Source organism: Crocuta crocuta, unplaced genomic scaffold (genome assembly GCF_008692635.1).
Source record: "Crocuta crocuta isolate KB4526 unplaced genomic scaffold, BGI_CrCroc_1.0 scaffold580, whole genome shotgun sequence".
In the NCBI taxonomy this organism is placed as follows: Eukaryota; Metazoa; Chordata; class Mammalia; order Carnivora; family Hyaenidae; genus Crocuta; species Crocuta crocuta.
The window spans coordinates 4125708-4152099 of NW_027527940.1; the positions used below are offsets into that span (position 1 = coordinate 4125708).

At 40.8% G+C, this 26392-nt stretch overlaps 1 long non-coding RNA gene across 1 annotated transcript; it reads right to left on the minus strand.

The window, feature by feature from the left end:
- Positions 1-13886: 13886 nt before the first annotated feature.
- On the minus strand, positions 13887-24932 carry LOC144221813 (uncharacterized). The gene is made up of 3 exons (XR_013332188.1): positions 24894-24932; positions 14856-14895; positions 13887-13930 (listed from the first exon to the last, which is right to left on the minus strand). It is a non-coding gene; the product is annotated as an uncharacterized LOC144221813 (long non-coding RNA).
- Between the last annotated feature and the right edge of the window lie 1460 nt (positions 24933-26392).

Genomic DNA, 26392 nt, shown 5'->3' on the forward strand with positions numbered 1-26392 from the left:
AGGAATAACAAGTGTTGGCAGAAATGTGGAGAAAAGATAATCCTTGTGCATTGTTGGTAGAATATAAACTTGTATAGCCACTATGGAAAATAGTATGGAAGTTGCTCAAAAGCTGTAAATAGAACTACCAGATGATCCAGCAATCCAACTTCTGGGTATATATCTGAAAGGAAATGAAATCACTATCTCAAAGAGATATCTGCACTCTCATGTTCATTGCAGCATTATTTACAATAATGGAAACAACCTAAGGGTCTGCTGATGGATGAATAAAGAAAATGTAGTATGTATATACAACGGAATATTACTTAGCCATAAAAAAGAAATCCCTGCCATTTGCAACAACATGGATGAAACTTGAGGGCTTCGTGCTAAGTGAAATAAATCAGACAGAGAAAGACAAATACAGAATGATCTTACTTATATGTGAAATCCAGAAACGCTAAACTTGTAGAAACAGAATAGGTGGTTGTCAGAGCTGCGGGGCTTAGAGGAAATAGAGAGAGGTGTTGGTCAAAGGGTAAAAGCTTCAAGTTATAAGATGAAGAAGTCTTGGGGTATCTGGGTGGCTCAGTCAAGTTAGCTTCCCACTCTCAATTTCTGCTCAGGTCATGATCTTGCAGTTTGTAAGATGGAGCCTCGCGTCGGGCTCTGTGCAGGCATGGAGCCTGCTTGGGATTTTCTCTCTCCCTCCTCTCTCTCTGCCCTTAAACCACTTGCACTCATGCTCGCTCACTCTCTCTCTCTCTCTCTCTCTAAATAAGGCACTTGTTGGAATGAACACTGGGTGTTGTATGTAAGTGATGAGTAACTGGGTTCTTCCTGAAACCAATACTACACTGTATGTTAACTAACTTGAATTTAAATAAATAAATAAAATTGTAATTAATTAATTTAAAAACTTTTAAAATAAGAGGAATAAGCCCTGGGGTTCTAACATATAGCTTAGTAACTATAATTAACAATACTGTACCATATACTTGAAAATTGGTAAGAAAGTAGATCTTAAAAGTTNGTTGGAATGAGCACTGGGTGTTGTATGTAAGTGATGAGTAACTGGGTTCTTCCTGAAACCAATACTACACTGTATGTTAACTAACTTGAATTTAAATAAATAAATAAAATTGTAATTAATTAATTTAAAAACTTTTAAAATAAGAGGAATAAGCCCTGGGGTTCTAACATATAGCTTAGTAACTATAATTAACAATACTGTACCATATACTTGAAAATTGGTAAGAAAGTAGATCTTAAAAGTTCTCACCACACACACATGTAAAAGGTAACTATGTGAAGTGATAGATGTGTTAACTAACCTTATTGTGGTAACCATTTCACAATATATATGTGTATCAAACCATCATGCTGTACACCTTAAACTTACACAATGTTATATGTCAATATATCTCAAAGCTGGAAAAATGAGATAAAATAAATAAAACCACTTGATCTTTCTATAATCAGAAAAAAATATTTCTAGGGAGAATGGGAATGGAGTACGGAGTATAGAAATAAAGATGAGTGGGGGGGGCCCTAGGTGGCTCAGTCCATTAAGCATCCAACTTCGGCTCAGGTCATGATCTCATGGTCCGTGGGTTCGAGCCCCACATCAGGTTCTGTGCTGACAGCTAGCTCAGAGCCTGGAGCCTGTTTCAGATTCTGTGTCTCCCCCTCTCTCTGACCCTCACCTGTTCGCGCTGTCTTTCTCTCTCTCAGAAATAAATAAAAAGCATTTAAAACATGAAAGAAAGAAAGGAAGAAAGGAAGAAAGGAAGAAAGGAAGAAAGGAAGAAAGGAAGAAAGAAAGAAAGAAAGAAAGAAAGAAAGAAAGAAAGAAAGAAAGAAAGAAAGAAAGAAAGAAGGGTGAGTGGTGCCTGGGTGGCTCAGTTGGTTGAGCGTCAGACTTCAGCTCAGGTTATGATTTCATGGTTTGTGANTCACCTGTTCGCGCTGTCTTTCTCTCTCTCAGAAATAAATAAAAAGCATTTAAAACATGAAAGAAAGAAAGGAAGAAAGGAAGAAAGGAAGAAAGGAAGAAAGGAAGAAAGAAAGAAAGAAAGAAAGAAAGAAAGAAAGAAAGAAAGAAAGAAAGAAAGAAGGATGAGTGGTGCCTGGGTGGCTCAGTTGGTTGAGCGTCAGACTTCAGCTCAGGTTATGATTTCATGGTTTGTGAGTTTGAGTCCCATGTGGGGCTCTGTGCTGACAGCTCAGAGCCTGGAGCCTGCTTCAGATTCTCTCTCTCTCTCTCTCTCTCTCTCTCTGCTATCCCCTGCTCACACTCTGTTTCTCTCTCGCAAAAATAAACATTTAAAAAGTTAGAAATAAAGATGAATCTTCAAGGATATTTTTAAATAAGATAAGCATTTATTCAGCATCTATTGAATATCCATGTCTGCCAGCTGCGGTGGCAGGCACTGAAGACAGGGTAAAAAAAAAAAAAAAGAGACCTGTGCCTACCCTCAGAGAGCTCACATCTGGAGAGGAGACACCTGAGCACACAGCACAATGTGACAAGTGCTTTGACATGGGAAGGACTTCAGGGAGTACAGAGGTGAGGCTCCTAAACCAGCCCAGAATGTAAAAGGAAGCTTCGCAGAGGATGCAAGTTCTGAACTGGGTCCCGAAGAATAAGTAGGAGTCATCCAGCTGGTCAGACCAAGGGAGATACATATCACCTCAAAGCAAACATAAAAATAACCATGGGGCAGCAAAAGTCTTTGGAGGAATAGAGAGAACATTTCAAATATTACAAGGACCGGAATGTCTTCTCTCCCCAGAAAAGCCACAGAGGGAAACACAAGATGGCAGTGGTGCGATGGGATTGCACAAAGCAAGGAGGCCTTGAAGCATCAGACAGAAACTACCAGTCTAATAGAAGTTGACAAGACGTGGACACTCACTTGCCCCTTGGGATGGGGTGTCTGAGGGAGCGAGGTAACACAACCTTCCTGGAGGACAAGGCATTATGTACTGAAAGCCTCAAAAATGCCCATGGTCTTTGACCTAGCAATTCAACCTTTAGAAAATGATCCTAAGTGAAGACTTTCACACAAAGATGTTTATAATGGCATTATTTTCAAACACTGAGGAACTGGAAACAAGCCAAGTAATGGTTAAATGAACTGTGGCACAGTAAAATAGCAGATGGCAATTATAATCGTGCTCTTAAACAGCACTTAATGATAAGGGAAATGCTCAGGATATAATTTCAAGTGCAAAAAATAGGATACAAAATTGCATGTTCTGCATGGTTCATAGTTTATTAAAAATTTACCTGTGTGTGTGTGTGTGTGTGTGTATGCAAAGAAAAAAGACTGGAAGGAAAATATCAAAATATCAGCAGTGGCAGAATCACATGCAGTTTTTACTTTATTCAAGCTTTTATTTTTATTCCAAATTTTTATCCTATATATGCCCTGTTATTATGGGAGAAAAATAATAAACGTTATAAAAGAAAATGTTAACAGAGTCTATCTCTACAAAATGAAGTTAAAGTTGATTTTTTAAATTCTTCATGCTATCCAAACTATTTTCCCAACATTTCATACTATGACTAGCTATGACTCATTAAAAGAAACCATTGAAGAGCTTATTTTACTAGAAACCCAGAATGCTTAGGGAACAAGCTGCTATTTTAAGAGATTAGTGATTAACTCACCTGCTGAGAAGAGGTGTCAGCTTAGCAGAGAATGACATGGTCGCTCCCTCCCCTACCCCCGGCACCAGAGGACCTCCTATTGCCCTTCCACCTTTTCTGCCCCATGCACCTACCTTTGAGAATGAGAAGCCAGCAGGGCTTTTGACCTTGTTCTGTAATTTGCTGGCTTAACTATCTTCTGCCTTTTCTCTGTAACCTGGCATTAAGAGGGTTTGCAGATGGTAGGGCAAGGCCAGCCCATTAAGCTTGGCAGATGCTCCCACGAGTGCTGGGGAAGGATAGCCCACATAAAGGGGATCCTCTAAAATAAGTACTCAAATCCCTTTGTGTAAAGATCTCCTGTTTCCTGGCCATACTTCATTTTTGCACCCAATTAACTAACAAAAATTTTTCAGCAAGCACATCCCTGACAAGCAAGTATTCGGAGGCTGGACCACTTCCCCTACCTTTCCTTCTCTTCTGTGTATTGGTTGGGCTCTATGGAGCTTGAAAAGCACTCTCTTGTTGGAGGGGACAGACCAACACTCACAGTCATTCCCCCTTGGTCTTTATCATCTGCAAAACATTGCACTAAATTTCCAGACAGCAGGCCTACACCTACCACGCTCTACTTCCCCAAACATAGCTTTTGAAAACTCTTTTGCTTTTCTTTACCTTTTTTTTTTTTCAACTACAAGCTTTGGCTTGTTCTGAGCTTTAGTCTTCCTGATACTTCTCATGGGTATGACAGGCCCGGGCCAGCCATTTGTTCCCATTGCACCTCATCTCCATGGGATTATGTTCACCTCACTGTGCAAAAATGTTGAATTCATTTTGTTTCTCAGATTCCGTACCTGATCTATAAGTGTACAGATCTCAAAGCCTAAGGGCACTGCTTCTAACCCATTTACTGGATGCTTCCACCTGAAGTATCTCTGTTTTCATATTCCTTTTGTGCTATAGTGGTTATCTTCCCTGAAACCTGGTTTCATGGTTTTATTTCTCCCCACTCCTTCCAATTTGGGGTGGAATCTCTCAATTAGGTGGGTGTTTCCTGTCAAACAAGTTTTCCCAGATTTAGTGCAGAGCACTCAGTAATCTCTGCCAGGAGGGCTAGTATCAAAAGCCACAATCTAAAAACCAAAGCTTGCTAGTTAACAGTGGCAGTAGCCAATACTTCAATTTTCATTCCTCATTATTCTTCACAAGTGGCAACCTTTAAAATGGAAGGTGACGTGTTTATAGCTTCTGTCCACCTCTACTCTCAGCCTTTCATGTATTTTATAAGGGCCCTCAAAGCCAATAAACATATATACACGGCAGGGTTCTTCTACCACCAGTGCTCAGTCCTTCATATATATATCTGTAGGTGTGACTATTGATCAATAGGATTGATATATGCGGGTGGGTGTCAGCCACATCCTGCTTGTCTGTGTGCTCCAGCCTGACAATTCACCCCTGCTCCCTGTGTCAGCCCACGGGGTTCCCCCGAAGGGAGTTGGTCACCAACTGCCATGACTCACCTCTTCCTCACTGGGCAGGAACAGCCTTGCTGGCTCTAGCTCCTTCCAGCACCCGTCACTGCCATGCTCTCTGGCTGTTGATGAGAGTGGGGCTGCTGGGCAGAGCACAAAGCTGCCCGCTTGGCACCAGATCTCCTCTGCAGGGTTGAGGGAGACCCTAACCAAGGCTTTAACCCTTTCTGCAAGCAGGAGGAACCCAATGTGCCTGCAGAGGATGTACTGCTTGCTTATGCGGGAAACTAAATATGGCACACTCTGCAACAATTCTCTCGGCTTTCAGACTTTCTTCATCCTTTGTGGCTCTCCCCTTTTAAATGTGTTTGTTCACCAGTTCGTCCTCTAGAAAATCCTTTCATAGTTCTCTTAAGAAAACAGCTCTTGGGGTGACTGGGTGGCTGAGTCAGTTAGGTATCTGACTCTTGATTTGAGCTCAGGTCATGATCTCATAGTTCAAGATTTCGAGTCATGTGTCAGTCTGCACACTGACAGCTCTGAGCCTGCTTGGGATTCTCTCTCTCCCTCTCTCTCTCTGCCCCTCCCCCACAGGTTTGTGCACGTGCTCTCTCTCTCTCTCTCTCTCTCTCTCAAAATAAATAAACTTAAAATTTAAAAAAAGAAAAAAGCTCTTATTGTATGTCAACTATACTACAATAATTTAGAAAACAGCTCTTAAACCAGCTTAATCAGAGCAAATCAACTGCCTTTCACTGTTAATAATTACTCTAGCAAGTTCTCAACTTTGAATGTTTAAGAAGCAAGAAACTGAAAACACAGGGACAGCTTACACACACAATGGTTTCCTTACTCCTCTTCCCACCCATGCTCATTTCCTGGGTCTCCTGCAACCAGACACTCAATAGGGGTTTCTAAAATGCTCCCACTCTCACCTAATCCATGTCTTCCATTTTCTTATAGAACCTCAAGCCTCATCCCTACAGCTATGGGTTTGCTCACATAGAAGAGACCTCCAAGATAATCTCATTAGTCCTGTCTTTATCTGTAGCAGGAACAAATTTTCATTCACAAACTTAGATGTGAAAAATGTGACTTTCTTACACTATAAGTGAACGAAGTGCTTAAGTTCTCATTTTTGCTTAATCTTGCCAATGCAGGGTAATTCAGTCACCTTCAGGTTTTTTTTTCCTCAGGTCCTTTTGGGTTAATACTCAACCAGTTCAGGATTCTCTCTCTGTTCTCATCCCCCAATACCCACACGCAACCTAAGGTCAAGTGGGGTGTAAGGTACAGTTTATGTTCCATCCTGGCAACTGGAATGAGGAAATGGAGTGTCACAATCCTTTCTCCATGCTAGTCCCAGCTGAGATAGCCATCTTCTCCTTTGATCCTTATTGTCAGGCACTGGTGTCCACTGCTGCTGTCAGGGTTCCTTCAAATTCAATGAGCTGCATTCTCCTCACCTAAGCATACCAGATTTAGCAAATAAAAATATGGGAGTCAGAAAAAATGAGGTGGTGGGTTAAATTTGAATTTCAGATAAACAACAAATAGTTATTTTTTGTCTAACCAAGCACCAGCCCTCTCTCAGTACTTTATCATTAAAAAGAAGTGGAGGGACCAAGACATCCAGGCCTCCTCCATGGAGCCAGGCCTTGACACAACTCCTCCCTCTTGCTACTATGTGGGTGGAAAGAAAAGCCAGAGAGAAAGCCACCTTATATGTTTGACATTCAAACACCCTGTGACCTCCTGTAGGAAGCAAAAGCACATATTCTGGAATCCATTCCAATTAAAAGTCCCTTTTCAGGGCACCTGAGTGACTCAGTTTTAAGCAGCAGCTCTTGGTTTCTGCTCAGGTCATGATCTCATGGCTTTGTGGGTTTGAGCCCCACATTGGGTTCTGCACTGACAGTGGGGAGCCTCTTGGGATTCTCCTTCTCTCTTTCTCTCTCTGCCCCTCCCCTACTTGCACTGTCTCTGTGTCAAAATAAATAAATAAACTTTTTTTAAAAAGTCCCTCTTCATGTTTAGCAGCCACAGAGTTTCAGTCTGGAATGATGAAAAAGTTCTGGAGATGAATAGTAGTAATGGTTGCATGACAATGCAAGTGAACTTAATGCTGCTTAACCATTCATGTAAAATAGTTAAAGTGGTACATTTTTCTGTTGTGTATATTTTACAATTATTTTTAGAAGTAATTCTTCATGGAGAGAAGGGAAGTAGGGAAAGGACAAAACACCAACTTCCCAAACTATGAATGAAAAAGCAGGGATGCATTCAACCTCCTCTGCCCTCCATCAATGCCCTTGTTTATGCTTCTGTTTACTCCTCAGCTGGAGGCAAGATTGCTGCTACCAGCCTGGCCTCGCACCCACGTTTCACAATATCTGTCAGAAGACACCAGCTGCTGCCAGAGGCTCTCCGAGAAATTGAAGAAGTCCCTCCCTTAGATGCCAGCAAACCTCTCCTCACATCTCATTGGCTCAAATTGGGTCACATGCGCATTCTTTACCCAATCTCTGACAAAGGGGTTGACAGTCCATTGGACCAATCAGGGCCAGACTTGGAGCCAAATCAGGGATCAGCTTCCCTTCAACAGTAGGTTGTGGGAGAGTAGGTGAGGAAAGGTGGGTTACTACTTAAAAGGCGGCCTGTTGGGAAGGGGGAAAGGGGAAATGGTTAGACAATCCCCTACTGGGGGCTAGGTAGATCGGAAATCCACTGTCTGGTACTTACTAGGGTATTCTGAAAGCCTCAAGAGGCCAGACGCTGAGAGACAGAAGCCAATTACTCTATTCTATTATACCTCTCATGCCCACCCTCCCTACCCCCACCGAAGATAAAAGTCTTGAGTAAATTCTGTTCGAGTAATCATTGTGAGCTCTGCATGACTGAATCCTAGATGCGCTAGCCCTGCTTATTGTACTCCATCCCTACCCCAGCCACCATGGAGCCTGCTTTGCTCAGGGATCCCTGTTATTCCCTAATGATGCTCCCTGAAGGACGGATGCCTTCCGTGTCTTCAAACCAGAACATATGTTAAACCAATATGGCTAGTAAAGAAAGCTCTTTTTAACTCTAATAATGTAAACATGTAATTGGATTTATTAGATAGTGACTAAACTCTTGGAATGAGGCATCAGATAAAAATACATGAATTTGGGAGAGACCTAAAATGAATATAGGAAACCCAAATGTTATGATCCACTAAATAGCAGTAGAATCACCTTAAAATGAAAGTGGAATTCAGTATATAGTGTTCTTTCATGCCTGAGGGCCCAGAAGAAAGAAGTTTTGTAAGAAGTTTTGAAGAGCCAGAGAAAATTGTACAAGTTCATCTAATCCAACAGAGATTCTTTCTAAAATAAGAAGTGAAAAGGGTGGCTTCCCTAGGGGAAGGATGAAACCTTTCTAATAATATTTGAATTTAAGTTCACAGGTGCAGAAATGGAAGGGGGTCTGCAAAAGGTAGTTAAAATTGACATCCTGTGCAACAAACAAAACACATGTGAAGGAACGTTTATCTGAGGACTTTATGCTCTACCCCCCACCCCCAGTAAATATGCCACACATCATTTGAATACTCTTTAATGTTTAAAAATCCATAATTTTTAGAAAGTGCCTCTATGACATGGTAATGTGGACTTATTTGAGAAAGTACATTAATCACATATACAACAAATATTTTCTAAACACCTACTGTGTACTAGGAACTGCCTTGATATGTGTTTCTCTTATATAAATATGGTATTATAAATGTTTAAGAACCATCTGAAATGAATGTTTTTTCCACATTCTTTAAATATGTTTATACCAAGACATTTTGATTACTTCACCTTCTTATTTCTCTATTTGTACATTGAAAAACTGGACATCAACTTGTTTCTAAATTAACTTCAAGGTTTGTAGCAAAATTATAGCTTTTAAAGACATCAAAGCAGTAGCTCAGAACTATTGTAAAATAATGAGCAAATATACTAAACTAGAAAAAGAATGCCATTTTTTTTTTTTTAATGTTTTTTTTATTGTTTCTAGGAGAGAGAGAGAGACAGCGTGAGCAGGGGAGGGTCAGAGAGAGAGGGAGTCACAGACTGAAACAGGCTCCAGGCTCTGAGCTGGCAGTCAGCACAGAGCCTGATGCGGGGCTCGAACCCACAAACCGCGAGATCACGACCTAAGCGAAAGTCAGATGCTTAACTGACTAAGCCACCCGGGCGCCCCAAGAATGCCATTTTTAATTCAGTTTTCTTGCTCATTATTAAACATCAGAAAAGGATAAATAATATAAATGCTTACATCACACATTTTAACTTATGAAAATAATTATTGTGATCATCTTCAGTTCTGTCATTGACCAGTTTGATAAGCTGGCATTTTATTCTCTTATTACTTGTACTAAGAATTTCTTTGTGGACTTAAAAGATATTCCTACAAAGATCTATAAAAGGTCAACAAGTACATGAAAAGATGCTCAATATCACTAGTCACTGGGGAAATATAAATTAAAACCACAATGAGATATCACCTCACACCTGTTAGAATGGCAATCATTAAAACGACAAAGATAACAAATGCTGGTGTGGATTTGGAGAAAATGGAACCCTTGTGGACAGTTGGTAGGAGTGTAAACTGAGACAGCCACTTTGAAAACAGTAGGGAGGATGCCCAAAGAATTAAAAATAAAACTTCCATATGATCTAGTAATTTCATTTCTGAGAATGTATTTCTGAGAATATATCCAAATAAAATGAAAACACTGATTTGAAAAATATATGCACCCTCATGTTCACTGCAGCATTATCCACAATAGCCAAGCCATGGAAACATTCTAAGCGTCCATTCCTGAATGAATGGATAAAGAAATGGTGGTATATATACATACAATGGAATATTATTCAGCCACAAAAAAGAAAAACAAGGAAATCCTACCATTTGTAACAACATGGATGAAACTTGAGGGCATTATGCAAAGTAAAATAAGTTAGAGAAAAGCAAACACCGTATGATTTTACTTATATGTGGAATCTAAAAACAAAACAAAACAAATTCATAGAAAAAGAGATTAGACTTGTGGTTACCAGAGGCTGACAATGGGTGGAGGGGAAAATGGAAGCATGTGATCAACAGATACAAACTTCCAGTTATAAAATAAATAATTACTAGAGTTGTAAAATGTATAACATAATGACTATAGGTAACACTGCTGTAGGATGTATGGGAAAGTTAAAAGAGTAAATCCTAAGAGTTCTCATCACAAGGAGAATCAATCTTTCTTTCTGACCTTCTTTCTTTCTTTCTTTCTTTCTTTCTTTCTTTCTTTCTTTCTTTCTTTCCTTCCTTCCTTCCTTCCTTCCTTCTTTCTTTCTTTCTTTCTTTCTTTCTTTCTTTCTTTCTTTCTTTCTTTCTTTCTTTCTTTCTTTCTTTCTTTCTTCTTATTGTATCTATATGAGAAGATGGATGTTAACTCTACTTATTGTGGTAACCGTTTCACAATATATGTAAATCAAGCCATCACATTGTATGACTTAAACTTATACAGTGATATATGTCAATTATTTTTCAATAAAACTGGAAAAAATAACTTCTTTACAAACAATGTAAGCCAATTTTCATATGCTATCTGATATATACTTATAAATAGAAATTTGCTACATTTTACTGTGCTTTGTAACCTTTCATAAATTGGATTTTTCATTTTCAAATTTAATCAATTCAAATTATTTATGGCTATAATTGTGTTGAGTAAGAAAGTGATTGAAGTTAAGATTTTGAAAAGCTGGCCATAAATTGAGCAACATTAGTTTTAAATGGAACTATTCCATTGTGGATTTTATTATTCAGCCATATGAATAGTAATGATAGAAATTACCCATGGTGAGCATAATCGTTTTTATTTAATTGAGTTTTACCTTTGTCGATACACACTTCTGTTTAAATATAATGCACCTACAAAAAAATACTATTCTCTGGATGGCTCTGGTGCAATCGTGCCATCTTTATGCAATGTGAAGCCAGGAAAAAGTGTGGAGTATTTAATGCATGGAATTTGGGTTGTTACTTTGCAACCTGAACAAAATTGTGCTTACTGGAGCCTGTGGGGAACAAATTTCACTGCTACACTTACATCTTTAAATGTAGCTCTGAGGGCTGCCTGCGTGGCTCAATCTGTTGGGTGGCCAACTTCACCTCAGGTCATGATCTCACAGTCCATGAGTTTAGTTTAAGCCCTGCGTCAGGCTCTGTGCTGACGGCTCAGAATCTAGAGCCTGCTTTGGATCCTGTGATTCCCTCTCTCTCTCTGCCCCTCCCTTGCTCAAGCTCTGTCTCTCTATTTCAAAAATAAAATTAACATTAAAAAAAATTTTTTAATGTAGCTCTGGGACTATACCGTTGGGTCTGGAAGTGCAATCTAGCAGGAAGCCAAAGACAGAGCAAGAGCCCCAACTCAGTATCCTTGGAGAAGAAAATATCGCAATCTTCTGGAGCCTGTGGTTGGATTACTTAAGAATTCAGTCAGGGGTGCCTGGGTGGCTCAGTCAGTTGAGCGTCCAGCTTCGGGTCAGGCCATGATCTCGCGGTTCATGAGTTTGAGCCCCATGTCAGGCTCTGTGCTGACAGCTCAGAGCCTGGAGCCTGCTTCAGATTCTGTTTCCCTCTCTCTCTTCCCCTCCCTTGCTCATGCTCTGTCTCTCTCTTTCTCAAAAATAAACTATAAAAAAAATTTTTTTTAAAAGAATTCAGTTTTATTCTCGTTTTGACACATGGTTAGTAAGTGATGAAAGGAGATCAACAAAGATCTGTCTAAAGTAAAAGGTCTGTGCACTTCCACCATTCACTGCCTTGACTGTGTGTAACCAGGAATTGAGTCCAGGTAATATGGATTTGGAGTCCATCCTTCCTACTTTCCAGTGATCTTGGGCCCAATTTTGAACATTGTGTGTAAATAAGTATCATTTCCATCTTATATATATAATACACACACACACACACACACACTTATATATACACACACATATACACATTAATATATATCCCTCCTGCTCTCCATATCTTTCAAATCACCATCACCTGCCCCACTCCTCTGATTATGTCTAATTCATTTAGAAAGTTAACCCTTCTGGGTTAACATTTCATCAACAGTGGGGTATGGGAGAAAGAGCATAAACGTGGCTTTTTATCATAATATCTGGATTTGGACTTCTGTTCATCCCATTTGATTTTGGGCACCCAGAACTTCCTAATTTACTAATTGACAAAATGGAGATGATGATGATGATTATGATGGTGATAAATGGGAATGATAATATCACCAGCTTGTGGCATAAGGAGACTCCATAATCCAGTAACATTGATTTTGCCCCTACTCTCTGACACCATGTTCCTGTGTCACCAGATGAAACAGAGAGACCTCTTCCAGTTTATTGTTCACCCCATAAGTTTGTATATGGTGATTTCTGTTACATAGTTTTTTTAATATAAAAAAATGAAACGAGGAAAAGAGAAATATTTAATGGATTTCATAATTAGGAAGCCTTTTCAATGCATAAAAACATTGGAAGGAACAGAAAGGAAATTGCTTTTATATAATCCCTGCCTTAGTAAAGCCAATATTCTGGCTACTCTCATTTCTGTATTCTTCCAAGTAAACTCTGGAATAATTTTGTTATCATCTTCTCTAATAATCCCATTAATACTTTGACCAGGATCATGTTAAATTTAAGTAGCACTGAGATCCAAGCTGAAGCCAAGACCTTTTATCAAGAAAGCAAAGGTTTTTCCAAGAACCCCTAGCAATTTCTGCTCATGTAGCAGAACCCAAAACTGTCACAGAAATGACAACCCTTCTTGTTAAAGGAGGCTACAAAAGATGGTTAGCCTTCAGCTTCTAGAATAGAGGTGGGAGAGAGGAGGATGAGAATGGATGTTGAGTGACTCACTTACAGGGTCTGCCACAAAGTCACCATGGAAGAGAAGCTGCAGGAGCTATTTCCATGAGCACCTGTGCAAGATCGGACACAAGGACTGTTGCTGTGGAATGCAGGCAACTTGGTGCCCACTGCTGAGAAGGCCACTCTGCCTCTTATTGTTATAGGCAGTCAAACAGCTTTAATACTCTGAGGAGTAGGAACAGCCACTCAGGAGAGTATCTGTGACTTAGAGTTCAAAAAAGTCCAGAGCAGCCAGCAGAGTGGTGGTCTTGTAAGAGGCCTCTCTCAAATGTCTGTGGATATGATACCTTTGGGCAAATTCTGCTGGCCACCTAACCAACACCCATTTCCCCTTCTTCATTGCTAATGGAAGCACAGTTTTGTTCTGGCAGCCATGGTCCCAGCCATGGATGAATCATGTTTGATCAAAACCCATAATGCAATTGAAGTCCACCTTGGCCTGATTGGTCTAGAGGTGGGCAATATAGCCCACCTTTGGGCAAGCAGATAGAAGGAGAAGTCTGTTGGAAGTGGTTCTAGAAAGATTTGTCTGGCCTGATTAAAAAAAAAAATACACCATCTCCTGAAAAGAAGTCCCTTTCATCCCTGCCCTTGAACGTGGTTATGTGTAGACATTATGCTTGTAACTATGGTTCTTCTAACTTGCATCCACAAGGCAACAATCTAAGAACAAGAGAAATTTTCCCAGGTTAGCAAAAGTAGAAACACAAAGCCTAGGTCCTTGATGATTTTGAGAAAGTCATCACTCCTAGAACTACCAACCACTGCAAAGATGATGAAAACAATAAAGTGTCTTTATTATTTAAATCACTGGTGGTGGCATTGTTCTATGACTTGAAACTGACAGGATTTCTGTTCCAGCCCTAAAAAAAAAGGAGAGCAGAGCAGAACATTGTGAGTTGGCTTGTTCTTAAATAGACCTGAGAGGCAGATGTCAAGAGAAGCAAATGAGCTAGCAAAATCTGGGCATTAATATGAACATGACCTCTTCCCAATACCCACAGGCAGTAAGTCAGCTGACACCCAAAAAGTAATTTGAGAAGAAATGACATTTTTATATAATACAGACTTCCATTTTAAGAAGATTAATGTATTTCTCAATTATTTAAATCTCTTGTATCTCTAAGTTTTACATTTTTGTCATATTTTCCCCACCTATGTCTTGCTAAGTTTATTCCTAGATATTTTGTGTTTGAGGATGTTGTCTCTCTCAAGATGCAGGGCTTCTCTGGGGATCTGTCTTCTGCCCTCTTTCCACCCAGCAATAGCCTTGAATTTTACCTCCTCTCCTGTTTCTCCCCCATCTACTACTTCTCCCTTCTGGGTAAGTATCCTTGACCCCCTAGGTACAGAGACTTTTGCCTGGGCTGATTTTTGGAGGTCATCCAACGCTGATTGACAGGAAAAGGTAACTTTTGGAATCCAGCGAGCTTGAGGTTAAAACATGTCATGTCAGCAATTGCTAAACAACAGTACATCAGATTAGGTCAAGAATTTGTGAAATGTTTGTGCCAAATGAAATGTCAAAGCACAAAGTGTATGAAAGAAAAAAATCTCTGTGCCAGTCAAAATGTCATTCTGTCTTGCAACAAGTAATTTATTCCTTTCTGTCTTTATCGCTGTTCTTGTTTCACATGTATTAATGTTGCCTCTAAGTAATTGAAATTAATAGTGGCATTATCAGTGGGTAAGGGCAAAAACTAAAGAGCTAATTTAGAATCACTCAGTCAATTTGGGCTCGTTTTGAAAATGAAATTTGTTAACCCAACCTTAAAAAGGAGCACTTACCTCATGGTCCAGAGCATTCACACTGCAGCCATTATTTGTTCTGTTAATTTTTGTAACATGAAAAAAGAAGGCACAGAGGATAGTAAAGAATAAGCATTTTTTAAATGCTGTATCTGAAAACTTGCAAACACAATATAAATGCTATGGATATGATCACTAGATCAGGTCGCCCTCAACAAATGGAATGTCAGTAGCTTGTTGAGTTGATCATAAAGCAAACCTCCATAATGTTCGTCACCATTTTCCTACTGGTTTTAAGTTCTAAACTGGCAGAGCTTCTCAGAAAATGGCTTCTCTCCATGCCATTTGCTTTCTCTGAGAGCAGCTTTCTGTTGCACAGGCATGGCTAAACAGTGGGGAACGAGTCCTGCTCTTGATGATACAGCTACCTGGTTAATAAATCAAAGTGCTCTCTGTAGGCATCAGGCCAGACAAGGGTGAGGTAATTGAGGTGCCAAGAGCACAGCACTTCAGGAGGCCCTCATTCTCAGGTGCCACCCTGAACTTCTATGGCACTGAGGTGAACGCTTCCTTAAATGCTGTGCCCTAGGCACCTCACTTGCCTCACCCCTGTCCCAGCCCCGATAGACCTTACTGTTGCCCTTGGGGTTAAAGAAAAGGACCTGGGAGTAAAGAAGAACCCTATAAGTCTTCTGACAAGATAACTGAGTTCCTACCCAATTATATCAATTACACGTATTAGAAAGTTAACAATAATGAATTTGAAGTGTAATAAGAAGCCCGTATTACTGGGAATTGGGGCAAGATGGTGAAGAAGTAGGGAGCTCCATGCATTTCACCTGCACCCATCTCTCAAACAGAGAAGGCCTGAAGCCATAGGACACTGAGCCACAGGAGTTTGGGAAGAGAAAGAGACAGAAGACACTGGGAAGGAAACCACATAAGTGCCTGAGTGCGAACTGGGGAAGATTCAAGCGGCAGGGACCGAGATATGGAGGGAGGGGAGGGAACCCGGCTTGCGTGCAGCTGCGGTGAGTGATGAGCCACAGCGAGCCCCGGTGAGCCACCTCTGCAAGTCGAGGGGAAAGGAAAGAGAAGCCGAGATTGCTCATAGAACTGTCCCTGGAAAGAGGAAAAACCTCGTCTTCGAAAGAGAGTGTTTTTTAGTTCTGGCTGGGGTGCTGACTTTGAACTAGGTGCCCCGGTCCCGTAAGGTGCCCGAAAAAACTGCTCTGCAGCACTCCCAGCACCATCCCCTACAGCAGCGCAGCTGTGGCAAGGACAGCAGGGATGCTGCGGGCCTGAGGCTGTGTTCCCGGACTTGACACCCAGGAACGAGGAGGGGCAAGGTTGCTGTGTCCCCCACATGCATGCGGGGCACAGAGGCCTCGGATCCCAGGTTGTATCGCTGCTTGACCCCGATGGATCTGAGGCTGCGACACTTCCCCCACCCCCAACTCAACCCCCAGCAGCAGGGAAGCAGCGACCTGCCAGACTGTTTGGGGGGGAGGGGGAGTATAAACAAGGCCCACAGACTGGGACCTGGAAACGAGGCAGAGCGTGGGACATAGAACTCAGCCCACCTTGGCTACATCCTCAGCACAGGGAGATCGGACTCAAAGGAGTGATTTGCAATGCTTGGTTGAGAAGGGACTGGGGCACCACCATTCTTCTCCCCACAACCACCAAGGTGGGCCTCAGGGAGTGGCCATCAGGACGCAGTGGAGGCGAGACCTGCCTACACCAAACCACGCCCATCCCCTCCAGAGAGCTGTGTTGTTGTTGTTGTTGTTGTTGTTGCTTTTAACTGAGCCTAGGTTTGCGTGTTTATTGGTTTTGTCTGTGTGTTTGTGTACCTTTGTTCCCTGTGTGATTGTTTTATTTTTCCAGGGCTACGTCAAGAAACAAGCCAAAGTACACATGGTGGAGAGTCCCAAATACCTCTACGAGTAGGGAAACAAAATAACCAAACTCTCAATCAGAGAAACCAAGAGACATCATTCAAAGAACACTTCCTGAATGGACAGGCCCTGAACAGTCAAAGAGCCCTCTCTAATACAGCAGAACTTGCAGGAGCAGAGTGTACAAAAGCTTTTAAAATTAACAAGAGATAGAAAACTAACCAAAATGATGAAATGAAAGAACTCTCCTCCAAAGAAACTACAGGAAGAAATGACAGCTAGAGAACTGCTCAAAACAGATATAAGCAGCATAACTGAACAAGAATTTAGAACAATAGTCATAAAATTAATTGCTGGGCTTGAAAAAAACATGGAGGACATCAGAGAAACTATTGCTGCAAAGACTATGGAGCTCAAAAATAGTTATGATGAATCAAAAATGCTATAAATGAGATACATAATAAAATGGAGGCATCCATTGCACGGATTGAAGAGGCAGAAAGGAGCATATGTGATTTAGAAGACACAATTATAGAAAAAGAGGAAGATGAGAAAAAGAGAGATAAATTGATCCAGGAACATGAAAGAAGAGTTCTAGAGCTCAGCAATACAATCAAATGGAACAATATCCATATCATAGGAATCCCAGAAGAGGAAGAGAGAGGGAAAGGTGCTGAAGGGTCCTGGAACAAATTATAGCAGAGAACTTCCCCAACATGGGGAGGGAAGTAGATGTTGAAATTCAAGAGCCACAGAGAACTCCCCTCAGATGTAACTTGAATCGATCTTCTGCACGACATATCATAGTGAAACTGGCAAAATATAAGGACAAAGAGGGAATTTTGAAAGCAGCTAGGGAGAAAAGGGTCCTAACATACAAAGGGAAACCTATCAGAGTGGTGACAGACCTATCTAATGAAACTTGGCAGNACAGTTGAACAGATCAATGAAATCAAGAGTTGGTTTTTTGAAAAAATAAATAAAATTGACAAACCTCTAGCCAGGCCTCTCAAAAAGAAAAGAGAGAGCACCCAAATAAACACCCCACTAAAGGTAGGTGTAAACAAAAAATCAAGAATGAAAATGGACTTATTTTCCAATCCCTCAGAAATACAAGCAATTATCAGGGAATACTATGAAAAATTATATGCCAACAAATTGGACAACTTAGAAGAAATGGACAAATTCCTAAACACACACTCACTACCAAAATTTACACAGGAAGAGCTAGAAAATCTGAACAGACCCAACTAGTGAGGAAATTGTATCAGTTATCAAAAACCTCCCAACAAATAAGAGCCGTGAGCCAGATGGCTTCCCTAGAGAATTCCACCAGACATTTAAAACAGAATTAATACCCATTCTTCTCAAGCTATTCCAAAAAATAGAAATCGAAGGAAAACTTCCATTTTATAAAGTCAGCATCACTTTGATTCCCAAGCCAGACAAATACCCAGCAAAAAAAGAGAACTACAGGCCAATATCCTTGATGAATACAGATGCAAAAATCCTCAACAAGATACTTGCAAATCGAATCCAACAGCACATAAAAAGAATTATCCACCAAGATCAAGTGGGATTCATTCCTGGGTTACAGGGCTGGTTCAATATTCGCAAATCAATCAATGTGATACATCACATCAACAAAAGAAAAGATAAAAACCATATGATCCTGTCGATAGATGCAGAAAAAGCATTTGACAATATACAGCATCCCTTCTTAATAAAGACTCTTGAGAAAGTTGGGATAGAAGGAACCTACTTAAACATCATCAAAGCCATCTATGAGAAGCCTTCAGCTAACATCATCCTCAACGGGGAAAAACTGAGAGCTTTCCCCCTGAGATCAGGAACACGACAGGGATGTCCACTCTCACCACTGTTGTTTAACATAGTGCTGAAGTCCTAGCACCAGCAATCAGACATTGGCAAAGGAAAAGGAAATCAAAGGCATCAGAATTAGCAAAGAAGTCAAACTTTGACTTCTCACAGATGACATGATACCCTACGTAGAAAACCCAACAGACTCCACCAGGAGCCTACTAGAACTGAATTCAGCAAAGTTGCAGGATACAAAATCAATGTACAGAAATCCGTTGCATTTTTATACACCAATAATGAAGCCACAGAAAGAGAATTCAAGAAGCTGATCCCATTCACAATTTCACACACACACACACACACACACAAAAAACGATAAAATACCTAGGAATAAACCTAACCAAGGATATAAGAGATCTGTATGATGAAAACTATAGAAAACGTATGAAGGAAATTGAAGAAGACACAAAGAAATGGAAAAACATTCCATGCTCATGGATCGGAAGAATAAATATAGTTAAGATGTCTTTATTACCCAAAGCAATCTACACATTCAATGCAATCCCAATCAAAATTGCACCAGCATTCTTCTCAAAGCTAGAACAAGCTATCCTAAAATTTGCATGGAACCACAAAAGACCCCGAATAGCCAAAGTAATATTGAAGAACAAAACCAAAATGGGAGGCATCACCATCCCAGACTTTAGCCTCTACTACAAAGCGGTTATCATCAACACAGTATGGTGTTGACCCAAAACAGACACATAGACCAATGGAATAGAATAGAGAACTCAGAATTGGACCCACAAATGTACAGCCAGCTAATCTTTGACAAAGCAGAAAAGAGTATCAAATGGAAAAAAGACAGCCTCTTCAAGAGGTGGTGCTGGGGGACCTGGACAGCAACATGCAGAAGATTGACACTAGATCATTTTCTCACACCACACACAAAAATAAACTCAAAATGGATAAAGGACCTGAATGTGAGACAGGAAACCGTCAAAACCCTAGAGGAGAAAGCAGGAAGCAGGAAACAACCTCCTTGACCTCAACTGCAGCAATTTCCTACTTGACACATCCCCAAAGGCAAGGGAATCAAGAGCAAAAATGAACTATTGGGACCTCATGAAGATTAAAAGCTTCTGCACGGCAAAGGAAACAATCCACAAAACTAATAGGCAACTGACAGAATGGGAAAAGATAGTTGCAAATGACATATCAGATAAAGGACTAGTATCCAAAATCTATAAGGAACTTACCAAACTCCACACCCGAAAACAAATAATCCAGTGAAGTAATGGGCAGAAGATATAAACAGACACTTCTCCAAATAGGACATCCAGATGTCCAACAGACACATGAAACGATGCTCAGCATTCCTCCTCATCAGGGAAATACAAATCAAAACCACACTGAGATACCACCTCACGCCAGTCAGAGTGGCTAAAATGAGCAAATCAGAGGACTCTAGATGCTAGCGAGGATGTGGAGAAACGGGCACCCTCCTACACTGTTGGTGGGAATGTAAACCAGTGCAGCCCCTCTGGAAAACAGTATGGAGGTTCTTCATAAAATTAACAATAGAACTCCCCTATGGCCCAGCAATAGCAATGCTAGGCATTTACCCAAGGGCTACAAGAGTGATGATGCATAGGGCACATGTACCCCAATGTTGATAGCAACACTTTCAACAGTAGCCAAAACATGGAAAGAGCCTAAGTGTCCATCAACTGATGAATGGATCAAGAAGATGTGGTTCATCTATACCATGGAATACTACATGGCAATGAGAAACAATGAAATCTGGCCATGTGTAGCAACATGGATGGAGCTTGAGGGTGTTATGCTGAGCGAAATAAGTCAGGCAGAGAAGGACAAATACCATATGTTTGCAGGTATAGGAGGATTAGGAGGAACATACGGGGGACCATGAGGGAGAAGAAGCGGAAAAATAGTGGGGGAGATGGAGGGAGACAAACCATGAGAGACTCTTGAATGCTGAGAACAAACTGAGGGCTGATGGGGGTGGTGTGGAGGGGAAGGGGGTGATGGTCATGGAGGAGGGCACTTGTGGGGATGAGCACTAGCTGTTATATGGAAATCAACTTGACAATAAATTATTTTTTAAAAAAGGAACTATTTTAGTAACTAAAAAAAAAGCCCATATTACTAAGATGAGAGAAACTTCCCAAAAAAGTCCAACTAATGGCTCAGAGCGGGTCCAATAGAGTGAAAGGACCCTGTGGGACCACCATGTTCCAGAGTTTGGGCCTTAAGTTTCCAGATTTGGAGCTCAACTTTATCAGCACAAAGACAAATGGTCAGATTGAGGAAAAGTGATAAGAGAATTATAAATTAATCCAATATTCCAATTCATTAAATTACAGGTGGAGCTATTTTCCAGTGGCAATATCCTAGTGTTCAACGTTCAGGACTTCCCTCCCTAGAGTCAGGGGCTGTGGAACAAAGTGTTAATCATCAGACAGCTGCAAATGAGCATGAAAAGAGAACAGAGTCGGGGTAGGGGGGCTGTCAATGACAGGAATAGTTCATCCAGTCCAGGGAAAAGTCCTGCCTCAATCCAGAATGTTCTGTGTATCCATTTACTCAACAAATACAAATTGTGCACCTACCATGTGCTCAGCAAACCCTTGTCCCCTCTACCTTCAAAATGAATCTAAATCCAGTACTTCCTGCCATCTTCACAGTAACCATGAGCCAAGTCAAGCACCATCTTCCTGCATCTAGATTAATAGAACAGGCCCCCTGACTGGTCTCCTGGTTTCCACTCTCTCGCTGATAGAATCCATTCTTCACCCACCTGTTAGGCTGACAGGCTCTTAAAATTTACATCAGATCATGATATACCTCAGCTCAAAACCCTCCATGGACTTCCTACCTGTTAGAATAAAATCCCAAATCCCTTTCTTGGCATTCAAGGCCTACATGCTCTCAACCCAGCTCTCTGATCTCATTTCCCATCACCGCCCATCTCACTCACCTCACTCTAACTGCAGAGGCTTTCCTCCTGTTCCTAGGACACCCAAGGAAACATCTTTGCTTCCTGACCTCTGCACATACCTCTCCTACCTGAATAATTTATTCTTAGATATCTGCATGGCTCACTGTGCTCAGTGCTTAAATGTCTATGCTTAACTCTCACCTTACTGCAGAAGCTTCCATGACCACCTCCCTATATAAAACAAAATCCTTCCATCACTTTTTGTCCCCTTACCCTTACATATTTTTCCTTAACCATCTGACAAGTTTTCTGTCTTTCCTCAGTAGAAGGGAAGCTCCATGAATCTTACCTGTTTTTGTTTGTCATTATATCCCTTGCTCCTAGAACATGATAAATGCTCCAGATATATTTGCTAAATTAAGGGTGTACACGTAGGTTATGTAATAATTCCAGCCACTGGAGAGGAGTATTCTTTGGTGACTCAGGACTTCTCTCTGGCCTCAGTGAAATAGCTTTTGGGGACTCTTGATCTCCCTTTGCTTTTTTGTTCTTTTTTTTTTAATGTATCAGAATATGTCTATAGGTCACTGGCATATTTATGAGTATCTGATTTTTTAGTTGCTCATTTCTACATCAGTAGGGTTGTGACGGGTGAGTGAAGGACAGCCATTCAGAAGGGTCAATGGCATGTCAGAAAACATGGCTGACATGTCTAACATATATACAAATCATACCAATCTTATACCTTAGTTTACATAACTGGGATATTGCTTTAGAGTGTTGTCCATCTTCTTTGATGTGGCCCTTCTGTGCCTCTTGTTGTGGAGTTTGTTCTGCCAGTCTTCAGGCTTTTATTTACTTATTTATTTTTATTTCTGGAGTACTTAGGATGATTTGACAATTATCTAGCTGTGTTTGTGGGATAAGGTGAGCCTGGGGTCACGTGCTACTCTACCGTTATCTTTCCCTCCTCCAATCTCCTTTGGCTTTTTGATGAACTAGGTAAAGTATGTGATAGGAAAAGAGGAATCAAGGAAAATCAAGATTTTTAGCAAGAGCAAATGGAAGAATGGAATTTCATGTTGAGTCAGGAAGAAAGCTAGGGACTAAAAATCAATAGTTCATTTTTGAACATATGAAATTTAAGATGCCTATTGGATATCCAATGGAGATGTTCACCAGACAGTTAGATATAAGAGTCTGTAGTTCAAGGGAGAGATTCAGGCAGGACATAGAAATTTGGAAGCATGTGAAAGGTATTTCAAGTCATAGAACTTGGGACACCTAGGTGGCTCAGTCGGTTAAGTGTCCAACTCTTGATTTTGGCCCACAGTTTGTGAGATGGAGCCCTTAGTTGGGTTGTCAGCACAGAACTTGCTTAGGATTCTCCCTCTTTTTGTCTCTTTGCCTCTCCCCGGCTCTCTACCCACCCCCAAAAAAATAAATTAAAAATAAACTGAATGAATGAATGAATGAATGAATGAAGTCATGGAACTCTGTCAATCCCCTTGGGGATAAGCATAGACAGATAAGAGTGGAGTTCTGAAGACTGAATCCTGGGACACTCCAGCATTAGAATTCATGGGTATAAGAAAATAGCAGTGGAGGACACTATAAAGGGGAGCAAAGAAAAAAGTTACTGGTTGAACAAGGACAGGGATCTAGGAAGGATTTTTTTTCTATGTGAGAAATATAGCATTTGTGATACAGGGAAAAGGGAAAAATTAATGTTGGAAGAGAGATTAACATTGCAGTAATGAAGTTCTAGATGAGGGAAGAGGGGCTGGATCTAGTGCTGAGGTGGTGAGACCTACTTACATAGAAGCACAACCAATTCACCTAAAAGCAGGAGGAAAGGCAGAGTCTATGCTAGAAGGTAAGAAAGTGTGGTGGTAGAAGCTTGTGAAAGTTCTTTTCTAGTTGCTTCTATTTCCCCAGTGATAGGTTGGAGCTATCAGTGAATCAGGAATCAAAGGCTCACACTCACACATGTGTCAAAGGAATGTCTGGGTAGAAGTAAAGGAGTGGGATATTGGAAACTGGTTTTTTTGTGTGGAGTGCAATTGTTGAAATGGCCCAGTTGAGGGTATGGCCCTAGGAGCACTGAGTGATGTAGGAAGAGATAAGACTGTACTTGTGATTGGCCAGGGAATCAGACGGATGGTCTTTCTTGATATAACCTGGGGCTGACACATGTGTGAGTGACAACATTAGCTACTATTCCCTGAGCAACTCGAGTGTGCCAGACAATCTGTGCATTCCTCTCCTTTAATCCTCACAACAACCCTACACCAAGCCCACAGATCAGAGATTGTTATCCTCTAATTGTTGTCACAAATAAAAAAAAAATGAGGCCCATAAAAGTTCACTAACTAGCTTAGGGTAAAACAACAATATGGATGCAGGATTGAGACTCGGGTCTTCTAACCCCAGAGGCAGACTTTCCTGCGTCCATGCCATTCCTCTCCAAGCTGCAAGCTGTAGTTCACAACCACAAGTTACAAGTGAGTTTGGGATGGGCATGTAGGAGGACACTTGTGGGGATGAGCACTGAGTGTTATGTGGAAACTAATTTGACAATAAACTATTAAAAAAAAAAAACAAAAAAAAAAACAAGTGAGTTTGACTACGGAATCTAACAGCTCAAGCTTTGTTGTTTGAGCCTGAGGCAAAAGTCTAATCTGAAAGCTAGATGCTTCAGTCTCCTGAGAGAATAAGCCTCTTTTCTCTCTTATAGGTTATTGTCACTTTGGAACATCGAAAACCAACATAACGAGGCAAGTCTAAGAGTACCTGGGTGCCTCACTCAATTGGGCTTCTGGCTAAGGCTTAGGTCATGAATTCACGGTTTGTGAGTTCGAGCCCCACATCAGGCTCTGTGCTGACAGCTCAGAGGCTGGAGCCTGCTTCACAAATTGTGTCTCACTCACACTCTATCCCTCCCCTGCTCGCTCGCTTGCTCTCTTTCTCTCTCAACAATAAATAAACATTAAAAAAATTAAAAGGCAAATCTAACAGCTAGAGCCTGTTAGGGTTTGTTTGTGTCACAGGTAACCTTAGTGGCCTATCCCAGCAGCTACCTTTATCCTAGTGTAGCAGGATACCCTCGGAGAATCCTGTAGCAAAGGCCGGTGTGCTTCTTGGCCTTTTATCACATTGTAACCCCTCCTTCATCTGGAAAAATGGGAGGCCTGATACCCTGTCCCTGCTATTGCCAGAGCATTCAACTGCAAGTCCACGGTTTTCTATCCCCAGAAAGTAATTTATGCAAGTGATAAGGAAAGAAAGTAGAGACATGAAAGTTTTCACAAAATTCATTTCTTGCTTCATATGGGAGAAATTTGCATGGATTCTGCTTTGTAATAGTTCTACAAGAGAGTAGAGGAATCCTACCTCTCAGTGCTCCAAATGAGAAAATTGCAGTTGAATGTCATCACTGTGACTCATCTCAACCAGGACCATCCAACAGAAGTTTCTGCAATAAAGGAAATTTTCTGTCTGTGCTTTCCAATTTGATAGCCATTGGTCACATATGAATATTGAACACTTAAAATGTAACTAATACAACTGAGGAACAGAGTTTTAAATTTTATTTAATTTCAATTCATTTAAATTTCAATTTAAACCATCTGCATCTAGTGACTACCATATTGAACTGCACAGATCTATTTATAAAACAAGAGGCCAAGCCACCTCACTACTTTGCACACAGTGACCGAATTTGCCCACAGAACCGAATTTGCCATGAAGACCCTTGCTTAGTTACCTCCTTCCAAGAAAGGAAGGTCTTCACGGCTCACACCTTCTGAATAAAAGACAGAAACCCCATGTAACCATATCCTATTACTGCCACAAATTACCATAAACTTTAAAAATTAGACCAATCCATATTTATTGTCTCATAATTTATGTAGGTCAGAAGTTCAGGTACATGTAGGTCAAGTGGGTTCTCTGTTTAGGGTCTTACGAGGCCCAAATCTAAGGGTCAGCAGGGCTGCATTCCTTTCTAGAGGCTCAGGGGTAGAATCTACTTCCAAGTTCATTCAGATTTTTCCTAAAATTCAATTCCTTGCTGTTGTAGGACTGAGGTTTCTGCTTGCTTGCTGAGTGTCACTCAGGCCTCCAAAAGGCTTCTCCCTAGTTTTGCACGTGTCCCCCCATCTCAGATCCAGCAATAGCACATCAAATCCTTCTCATACTCAGAATCTCTCTGCTTCCTCTTCCGCTCTCAGCTTTGAAGAGCTCATGTAATTACATTTGATTCACTCACATAATCTCCCTATTTTATGGTCAATTGGTTAGTGAACTTAATTATATCTACAAAGCCTCTTTTGCCAATTAATATAACATAAGCGCAGGAGTATTATCAGGGAGCAAAACTCTTGGGACCAAAATTCTGCCTATCACAATCAGATAGCAGAGAAACCAGCAAGACAATAGTTAGCAATTATTCAGTGTTTTCTTGAGTAGAAAATAAAAAGGACTTGGGAAAAAAATAATTTAAAAAATACTCTTTTGACTATTTTCTCTCAGAATCCTGAGTTATTGTTCCCCTTCATCATTAAGAGAAACAGGCAAAGTGGTAGCTATCCCTGATCTCTGTCAAGGATCCCCAAATATTTCAGGTTATACTCCTTGGAGGGTCTAAATCTTCAGAATAACTTCCAGCAGAGAAAACAGAGCTGCTACACCACATTGGAGGTCATGTCCCATCACAGCAGAACCTACCAGCAATTTTGAGCCCTCTTTCTGGTTTAGCCAGAGTTCAGTTAGATATTAAATCCTGATAAGAACTGGATGCGGTTAATTAATGAACAAACCTTACATACAAACTAAGCTACTCAGCTCCAGTTAGGAAATTCCAGTAAGAAAATGAAGTGAATGGAAAAATA